We start from the raw sequence: 11156 nt of genomic DNA, 5'->3' as shown, positions 1-11156 counted from the left end.
GGAAATAAAAACAACCAAGGAAACTACAGACCAGTTAGTTTAACTTCTGTGCCAGGGAAGATAATGGAGCAAGTAATTAAAGAAATCATCTGCAAATACTTGGAAGGTGGTAAGGTGATAGGGAATAGCCAGCATAGATTTGTAAAGAACAAATCGTGTCAAACTAATCTGATAGCATTCTTTGATAGGATAATGAGCCTTGTGGATAAGGGAGAAGCGGTGGATGTGATATATCTAGACTTTAGTAACACATTTGATACGGTCTCACATGATATTCTTATAGATAAACTAGGAAAGTACAATTTAGATGGGGCTACTTACTATAAGGTGGGTGCATAACTGGCTGGATAACCGTACTCAGAGAGTAGTTATTAATTGCTCCCAATCCTGCTGGAAAGGTATAATAAGTGGGGTTCCGCAGGGGTCTGTTTTGGGACCGGCTCTGTTCAATATCTTCATCAACAATTTAGATGCTGGCACAGAAAGTACACTTATTAAGTTTGCGGACGATACCAAACTGGGAGGGATTGCAACTGCTTTGGAGGACAGGGTCAAAATTCAAAATGCTCTGAACAAATTGGAGAAATGGTCTGAGGTAAACAGGATGAAGTTCAATAAAGATAAATGCAAAGTGCTCCACTTAGGAAGGAACAATCAGTTTCACACATACAGAATGGGAAGAGACTGTCTAGGAAGCAGTATGGCAGAAAGAGATCTAGGGGTCATAGTGGACCACAAGCTTAATATGAGTCAACAGTGTGATACTGTTGCAAAAAAATCAAACATGATTCTGGGATGCATTAACAGGTGTGTTGTAAACAAGACACGAGAAGTCATTCTTCTGCTTTACTCGGCGCTGGTTAGGCCTCAACTGGAGTATTGTGTCCAGTTCTGGGCACCGCATTTCAAGAAAGATGTGGAGAAATTGGAGAGGGTCCAGAGAAGAGCAACGAGAATGATTAAAGGTCTTGAGAACATGACCTATGAAGGAAGGCTGAAAGAATTGGGTTTGTTTAGTTTGGAAAAGAGAAGACTGAGAGGGGACATGATAGCAGTTTTCAGGTATCTAAAAGGGTGTCATCAGGAGGAGGGAGAAAACTTGTTCACTTTAGCCTCCAATGATAGAACAAGAAGCAATGGGCTTAAACTGCAGCAAGGGAGATTTGGGTTGGACGTTAGGAAAAAGTTCCTAATGGTCAGGGTAGTTAAACACTGGAATAGATTGCCTAGGGAAGTTGTGGAATCTCCATCTCTGGAGATATTTAAGAGTAGGTTAAATAAATGTGTATTAGGGATGGTCTAGACAGTATTTGGTCCTGCCATGAGGGCAGGGGACTGGACTCGATGACCTCTCAAGGTCCCTTCCAGTCCTAGAGTCTCTGAGTCTATAACAAACAAACATTCCACTAACCCACTATAGTTATATTTTCTCAATAACTAAGTCACATACAGCATTCATGAAATTAATCCACACTTAAGGTTTACACTGCCACAGCACCATATTAGAACATGATTGTTAAACAGCGGAAACATCAGGCACTGCTCTGTTTACTGTCAAGGCAGCTGGCTGAGGTTGACCTTGGAGTGAGCACAACTGTAGATGTTAAACAGGGCTGTGCCTGTCTACACTGAGTGCTAACGCTGGGATTCAATACTCAGAAGATTCGAAAGGACATTCTGCAAGGGACAGGTAGACAACAGGACAGCGTGCTGCTTTCCTAGAGACAAAGACCCAAACCTCACTCGAAGACTGGGTAGGCTGCCATAGTTGACAGGCAAGTATCCATTAGTGATGGTTCATATGACACTGCATCACAGGATCTCTCACAGACAGTAGAGGATTTCAGGGAACGGAGAAGCTTGCTGAAGAAGTATGTCCAAGCAAACTTCTCTGAGTTCCTTCTTGTCCAAAGGAAGACAGAAAAGAAGGAAGAAGATTCTGGAAGTGAAATACTAGCTAGATAAGTAGTGTAGAGAGAAGGGTTTGGGTTTTGTGGAACTTTAGCCCACCTTATATGACAAGAAGGGGCTGAATAGTTTAGATGACCTCCACCTCAGTAGAAGGGGGACCAATCTCCTCCTAGACAGGCTGGCTAGAGTAGTCAGGAGGGCAGTAAACTAATAGCAAAAGGGAAGGATAAAAAGAGGGAAGACATGAGCACACTGCAAAAAACTGAGAACAAAATCAAGGAACCAAAGGACAAAGAGAAGAAATTCTTGAATTGCCTATACACCAGTGCTAGGAGCATGGGTAGGGTTACCATACATCTGGGTTTTCCCAGACATGACTTTTTTTTGGTAGTCTGCTCTCTGTCTGGGTGGATTTTTAAAATAGGAGTCAAAGTCTGGGTTTTTTGCAGAGCGGACATTGCAGCTCAGAAACGGCCCTCATTGGTCTACTTTCCAATTGGTCCCTCCCCTGCATCCACAGCAGATTGGTCCATTCCCTCACAGCCCCAGTTCCCAGCCCTGGGAGGAGATCCCACAGGGAGGTGCTGACTGATGGGTGGTGCTGGGTCCTGGGTTTGCACTAGCTGCCCAGCCACCATGATAGGGAGCAACACTGCCCCCCTACTACCTCCAGTGAGTACCCCTGTTGCAGGTACCCCTCCCAGTACACACACACACACCCCCAAATACCCCCCCTCCAGCAACCCCAACTGAACCTCCCTCAAGCTTCTCTCTCATGTCCTCATTTTGGGAACCTGAAATAAGATAACCCTAAGCATGGGTAACAAACAAGAGAAATTGGAATTTTTCACCGGTGAGCATAAATTTGCTCAACTTGGTATTACTGAAACCTGCTGGGATGATTTGAATGATTGGAATGTTAAAATCAATGGTTGTAACCTATTTAGGAATGACTGAGTGGGCAAAAGGGAAGGGGGAGTGTCTAAAATGGCATTACCTTCTTCTGAGTCACTGATAATGAAGGAAAATTACCTTCAACACTTATGGATCAAAGTCCTAAACAAACAGATAAATCTCAAAATAGGGTATTAGTTGGTATCTCCACAACCCACAAAATCTCACTGGGGAACAGGATGACCACCTCCTTACATCCCTATCTACAACCTGTAGGAAAAAAACCATCATGGGAGATTTTAATTTGAGTGACACATGCCAGAGTTCTCATTCTAAAACATCCTTGGAATTTCTAAATATAATAGATGACAAATTCCTAACCTAAAAGGTGCTGCAGCTGACATGGAGGAATGTTATGTTACATCTTGTCCTACTGATACAGGAACTGATCACAGAATGGAAAATTAACAGTACAAGTGATCATGAACAGGGGACCACCAACAGGGGAATGTGAGAGGGGTTGAAGGAAATCCCCCTGCTGAATGAACAAGGTGCAAGTACTAAACTTGGGGTGAGTGAGTTTGTTTGGATGTTTGTGGTTTTTCTCTCCCTTTCAGATTATTTCAGTTACTGGGTCAGTTGGGATTGTGTGTCTGGGAACTGCATGAGCCTTTGTTCCCTGGCATGGGTGGCAAGTTTGTAGAAATTTTGGTGGTGCCCAGAACCTGCCCCCCAAGTCCACCCCCACCTGCCTAAGGCTCTGGGAGGAGGAGGTCTGGAGTGCAGATCCTGGGCTGGGCATTAGGGTGCAGGAGCGGTGCAGTGTGCAGGCTTTGGGATGGAGTTTGGGTGCTGGGTGCAGGCTCTGGGCTGGGACAGGGGGTGGGTGTGCAGGAGGGGGTGAGGGGTGCAGGCTTTGGGACGGAGTTTGGGTGCAGGCTCTGGACTGGGGGTGGGGGCATAGGAAGGGGTGAGGAGTGCAGGCTCTTGGAGGGAGTTTGGGGGTGGGAAGAGGTGTGTGGGAAGGGGGAGGGGTTGCACCCTCTGGGAGGGAGTTTGGGGATAAGAGGGAGTGCAGGAGTGATGGCTGTGAGGCTGAGAATGAGGGATTCATGATGCAGGAGGGGCCTCAGGGTGGGGCTGAGGATTAAGGTGCAGGGGGGTGAGGGCTCTGACTGGTGCTGAGGGGTTCATGATGCAGGAGAGGGCTCAGGGCAGAGGGTTGGGGTGTGGGGTGAGGGCTGTGGGGCTGAGGATGAGGGGTTCATGATGTGGGGGGCTCAGGGCTGGGGCAGAGGATTACGGTGCAAGGGGATGAGTGTTCTGGCTGGGGGATTCATGATGTGGGGGGTTCAGGGCTGGGGCAGAGGATTAGGGTGCGAGGGGATGAGTGTTCTGGCTGGGGGATGAGGGGTTCATGATGTGGGGGCACTCAGGGCTGGGGATTAGGGTGCGGGGGGATGAGTGCTCTGGCTGGGGATGAGGGTTTGGGGCGTTGGAGAGGCTCAAGGCTAGGACAGGGTAAGGGCAGCCTGCCTTGCCATTATTGGGGGGCAGGCACTAGGACCCTGGGGCAGCAAACAGCAGTTCTGCTGGGAGCCGCTCTACTCCAGCAGCACGAGCAGGCAGGGGAGAGGCGCGCGCTGCTTTTTGTCAGGCAGGGACCCAGCGCGGCGGGGGGGGGGGGAGCAGAGGGAGGGGTGGCAGGCAGGGGCTGGGACCTGCTCCAGGCAGGGACGCGGCGGGGGGGGGGAGGGCCCGCAGGGGCCGCGGCCCGATCCAGGCAGGGCCGGGGGAGAGACCCAGCTCCAAATATTGCTGGAGCAGGGCCCCCAGCCCTGAATATTCCTGGAGCCCAAGCACCGCAAATATATATAACCTGCTGCCTATGTTCCCTGGATCATCCGTTATCATCTGATCAGCCTTGTGATCACTCTCCCCGTGTGATTAATAAGGGGGTAGGGCTGACCTAGGAGAGAAGGCCTTAAAAGCCAGAGGCTAAGCGACCAAGGGGAGCTAGCAAACAGGGGAGTTTGTGGGAGGGAGATGTAATATAATTGTTATGGTTAGGAAGGGCTGCATTGCCAGTGCTGCTCCTGTCTCCTCCACCTGTGCCTGTATCTAGAGAGGTTTCAGAGTGGTAGCCATGTTAATCTGTATCAGCAAAAAGAACAGGAGTACTTGTGGCACCTTAGAGACTAACAAATTTATTTGGGCATAAGCTTTCGTGGGCTAACACCCACCTCATCAGATGCATGAAGTGAAAAATACAGGAGCAGGTATAAATACGTGAAAGGATTGGGGTTGCTTTGCTTTACCAAGTGTGAGGTCAGTCTAACGAAATAAAATCAAGAGCAGGATACCTCAAGAAGTCAGGTAAAAAATCCATTACAATGTACATACCACACAGACTATGCTATGGCACATTAAAGACTAACAGATGTATTGGAGCATAAGCTTTCGTGGATGACATGCATCTGATGAAGTGGGCATTAACCCACAAAATCTTATGCTCCAAGACATTTGTTAGTCTTTAAGGTGCCACAGGACTCTTTATTGCTTTACGCTGAGAAATTGTGCCACACACTCTTAAAGAAACTGCAGAGCCACCTGATCAACATCCTATATAGCAAACAGGGAAAGATTAAGAATGAGTTCTCAGACCTGGATATTTTCATAAAAAGCCAATCTTCCACACAAACTTCTTTGTGGCTGGACTTTACAAAAACTAGACAAGCCATTTACAACACACACTTTGCTTCTCTACGAAGGAAAAAGGACAGTAAACTATCTAAAACTACTGCATGCCACACAGGCCCACAACAGTCGTTCCCTTAACTCGCCCAACAATATTGTTAATCTATCCAGCTATACTCTTAGCCCGGCAGAAGAGTCTGTCATCCTCTTCTTCTGACCCTCCACCCCCACGAACATGATACAGTTCTGCGGTGACCTGGAATCGTACTTTCGACGTCTCCAACTCAAAGAATATTTCCAACACACCTCTGAACAGCATACTAATCCACAGAAACCTTCCTAAAAACACTACAAAAAGAAGGATTCCGCGTGGTCTCCTCCAGAAGGTCGAAGAAGCAGACTGAACTTCTACATAGAGTGCTTCCACCGACGTGCACGGGCTGAAATAGTGGAAAAGCAGCATCACTTGCCCCATAACCTCAGCCGTGCAGAACACACCATCCACAGCCTCAGGAACAACTCTGACATTACAATCAAAAAGGCTGTCGTTGTCAATAATAGGTCGGAATATGAACGAGAGGCTGCTACAGGCCATTACCCTCAGATTCCACTGAGGGTTACCAAAAGAAACTACACCATCTGCTCAAGAAACTCCCTAAAGAAGCATAGGAACAAATCTACACAGACACACCCCTAGAATCCTGACCAGAGGTATTCTATCTGCTACCCAAAGATCCATAAACCTGGAAATCCTAGATGCCCCATCATCTCAGGCATTGGCACCCTGACAGCAGGATTGTCTGGCTATGTAGACTCTCTCCTCAGGACCTACACTACCAGCACTCCTAGCTGTCTTCAAGACACCATTGACTTCCTAAGGAAACTACAATCCATCGGCGATCTTCCAGAAGACATAATCCTGGCCACTATGGATGTAGAAGTCCTCTACACCAACATTCCACACAAAGATAGACTACAAGCCCTCAGGAACGGTATCCCCGATAATGTCATGGCAAACCTGGTGGCTGAACTTTGTCCTCTCCCACAACTATTTCACATTTGGGGATAATGTATGCCTTCAAGTCGCAAGCACTGCTATGGGTACCTGCATGGCCCCACAGCATGCCAACACTTTTATAGCTGACTTAGGGGACGAGAGCTGAGGAAGTGTTCTAACACCCCTACTCTAATTGCACTACATTGATGACATGTTCATCATCTGGATGCATGGAAAAGAAGCCCTTGAGGAATTCGACCATGATTTCAACAATTTCCATCCCACTATCAACCTCAGCCTGGACCAGTCCACACAAGAGATTCACTTCCTGGACATTACAGTGCTAATAAGCGATGGTCACATAAACACCACCCTATACCAGAAACCTACTGACCGCTATATTTACCTACAGCCTCCAGCTTTTATACAGACCACATCACACGATCCATTGTCTACAGTCAAGCTCTAAGATACACCCGCATTCCTGCTCCAATTCCTCAGACAAACACCTACAAGATCTCTATCAAACATTCTTAAAACTACAATACCCACCTGCTGAAGTGAAGAAACAGGCTGACAGAGCCACAAGAGTATCCAGAAGTCACCTACTCCAGGACAGGTCCAACAAAGAAAGTAACAGAAAGCCACTAGCCATCACCTTCAGCCCCCAACTAAAACCTCTCCAGCACATCATCAAGGATCTACAACCTATCCTGAAGGATGATCCCTCACTCTCACAGATCTTGAGAGACAGGCCAGTCCTTGCTTACAGACAGCCCCTCAACTTGAAGCAAATACTCACCAGCAACCACACACCATACAACAAACACACTAACCCAGGAACCTATCCTTGCAACACAGCCCGTTGCCAACTCTGTCCACATATCTATTCAAGGGCCACCATCATAGGACCTAATCACATCAGCCGCACCATCAGAGTCTCGTTCACATGCACATCTACCAAAGTGATATATGTATATGTCATGTGCCAGCAATGCCCCTCTGCCATGTACACTGGCTAAACCAGACAGTCTCTACGCAAAAGAATAAATGGACACAAATCAGACATCAAGAAATATAACATTCAAAAAGCAGTCGGAGAACACTTCAACCTCTCTGGTCACTCAATTACAGACCTGAAAGTCACAATTCTTCAACAAGAAACTGAAGAACTGGAATTAATTTGCAAACTGGACACCTTTAAATTAGGCTTGAATAAAGACTGGGAATGGATGGGTCATTACACACACTAAAAACTATTTCTCCATGCTAATTTTTCCCATATTGTTACTCACACCTTCTTGTCTACTGTTTGAAATGGGCCATCCTTATTATCACTACAAGTTTTTTTTTCTCCTGCTGATAACAGCCCAACTTAATTGATTAGTCTCGTTAGCAACACCATTTTTCATGTTCTCTCTGTGTGTATATATATCTTCCTACAGTATTTTCCACTGCATGCATCCAATGAAGTGGGTGTTATCCCTAGAAAGCTTATGCCCAGATAAATTAGCTAGTCTCTTAAGGTGCCACAAGTACTCCTCATTCTTCCTCTATCTAGACAGACAACCTAACCATGGATCCTTCTACCCAGATCTGGTCTGCATTTTCCACTCACTGAAAGCCAGGCTGGGGGGGACCATCCAGTGTGAAATGTGCCTGCTGGTGGAATCTCTCAGGAAGCAGCTGGGAGAGCTACAGGAGGTGGCTAGGCTGAGGAGCATCCATACCCATGAGGAATTCCTTGAGAGTATCCATATGAAGACAGCCATGACCGAGTAAGCTATCCAGCTAGAGGACTACTGTCACACCACCAGGTGAGGAGGATATGGCTCTATCGCTGGGAGGACACTGGCTGCTGGTTACTTCAGGCAGCGCTCCACTTCTACTTCCAACGCACCCACCATGGTGATGAAAAACTGTTATGCTGCCCTGCCAACGAGCGATGAGGATTCACCTTCAAACGTGGAAGAGGAAAAGCCATGTACCTCCAAGGCTGGGAGGATCGTGGCCACCACTCCCAGGAGGAAACATAGGGTAGTGGTAGTTGGTGACTCTCTTCTGAAGGGGACGGAGGCACCCAGCTGTCACCCAGACATGGCATCCTGGGAAGTATGCTGCCTGCTAGGGGCCCATATGCAAGACGTTACAAAGGGATTGTCGAGGATCATCCGCTCTCTATTACCCCATGCTACTCATCCATGTGGGCAATAATGATACTGCGAGGTATGACCCTCAGCAGATCAAAAGGAACTACAGAGCTCTGTGAGTAAGGGTGAATCAATGATGCCTCAAAAGGTATTCAGGGGCCTACCTGCCTCCTTTACACACCTAAATTCACCAGTTAGGCACCAATGACATTTTCAAAACTGACACTCAGCTGCTACCCCTAACCACACAGATTTTAGGATGCCTTCACTGCAGCTGGGCAAGTGTCTTCCAGCCCGGGTAAAGACTCATAGTAGCTCAACTCAGCCAAAGTGTGCTAAAAATATCAGTGTGGATACTGAGGCTCAGGCCAGCCACCTGATCTCAGATCCACCTAAAGCCATGGGTCTGAGCTTGGGTGGCTAGCCTGACCCTTCACCAGTGCAACAACATCCACCCTGCTATTTTTAGTGTGCTAGCACCAGCTGAGCTACCACAAGTCTGTCCATCCAGGTTGGGTACCATGCTCTCAGCTGCAGTGTACACATATTCCTAGGTTTCTACCAGATGGCAGTCACAAAGCCACCTAAACCCCGACACCTCCTCCCCTCACAGCTAACGAGCAGCTTGGAGCCATAGCTCAAGCCTAAGCCCCAGACAGTGGTCCCTGATCCTGTAGGTGTGCACTCCTGATACCTGAGGGGAAAGCAGTGGACATGTTATTCCTTGACTTTAGCAAAGCTTTTGATGGGCTCCCACAGCATTCTTGCCAGCAAGTTAAAACAATATGGGCTGGATGAAAGGTGGATAGAAAACTGGCTAGATCATCCGGCTCAACGGGTAGTGATCAATGGCTCCATATCTAGTAGACAGCCGGTATCAAGCAGACTGCCCCAAGGGTTGTCCTGGGGCCAGTTTTGTTCAATATCTTCATTAATTATCTGTAGGATGGTGTGGATTGCACCCTCAGCAAGTTTGCACATGACACTAAACTGGGAGGCATGGTAGATACGCTGGAGGGTAGGGATAGGATACAGAGGAACCTAGACAAATCAGAGGATTGGGCCAAAAGAAATCTGATGAGGTTCAACAAGGACAAGTGCAGACTAGGGACAGAGCGCCTAGGCAACAGTTCTGCAAAAAAGGACCTACGGATTACCGTGGATGAGAAGCTGGATATGAGTCAACAGTGTGCCCTTGTTGCCAAGAAGGCTAATGGCATTTTGGGCTTTATAAGTAGGAGCACTGCCAGCAGATCAAGGAACATGATCATTCCCCTCTATTCAGCTTTGGTGAGACCTCATCTGGAGTACTGTGTCCAGAGTTGTGCCCGACACTAAAAGATGGATGTGGAGAAATTGGAAAGGCAATTGGAGGGCAACAAAAATGATTAGAGGGTTGGAGCACACGACTTATGAGGAGAGGCTGAGGGCATGTGGGATTATTCAATCTGCAGAAGAGAATGAGGGGGGATTTGACAGCTGCTTTCAACTACCTGAAAGGGGGTTCCAAAGAGGGTGGATTGAGACTGTTCTCAGTGGTAGCAGATGACAGAACAAGGAGTAATGGTCTCAAGTTGCAATGGGGGAGGTTTAGGTTGGATACTAGGAAAAACTTTTTCACTCAGAGAGTGGTGAAGCACTGGAATGGGTTGTACTATTTGACCTCCTGAGGTCACTTCCAACCCTGATATTCTATGATGTGTCAGACCCTGCAGCAGGAAGGCAGGATGCAGACTACTCACATGTGGATGGTGTTGTGTAGAGGCCTGAACTCTTAATTTGTCTAAGATAATCAAAGTCCTGCTCAGAATGTTACATGAAAAGACAGAAAAACTGAATTATTCCAACAAAAAAGTTTACATATAGCATCAATGAATTGTACTGAGATCAAGGCAAAAATGGAATTAGAAATTAATAGACCAACATTAGACATTCAGAAATGAGGCCTGATTGGCGGACAAAATAATGAGGGGATGGACTATTCCTTAAGAGAGACTTATAAGGTACACAAGGTCAGCCACTTAGGCATCTAAGCCCCTCTCCTTGCCATTTCACTCCTGGCTACCTTATGTCACCTCCCTGCTCTGCTTGCTGGTTTCTAAGGATCCCTTCCTTAGGCACCTAATTCTCCTCATACAATGCATGGAGAGCCTGGGCACCTAGCTCAGGGAAGAGGATTCCACTATGTGGCACGCCACCTAGGATTAGGTATTGCAACATTGAGCAGAACAATGACTAAGTATCTTTGAGGAACCAGGCCTTAGTCTCCCCCTCAGCTGTCTGAGCCCATTCCACCAGGACTCATCACATACTGGAATGAAAATATGCCTTCCCTCAAACTGCAGGACAGCTACAAGAGTGAGCTTCACACTCAGCACTTTTTCCTGTTACAGACTCAATAGTCAGGAAGACATCGCCTTTGTATAGCAGATCTCATGCAGCAGCAATGTCCAGGGCTTGTTTAGCATCCACCCTCTTTTGTATACTACTTGTGGAATTCCCAGCAT

Source organism: Gopherus evgoodei, chromosome 23 (assembly GCF_007399415.2).
Source record: "Gopherus evgoodei ecotype Sinaloan lineage chromosome 23, rGopEvg1_v1.p, whole genome shotgun sequence".
Taxonomy (NCBI): domain Eukaryota; kingdom Metazoa; phylum Chordata; order Testudines; family Testudinidae; genus Gopherus; species Gopherus evgoodei.
This window is presented reverse-complemented; position numbering follows the sequence as displayed.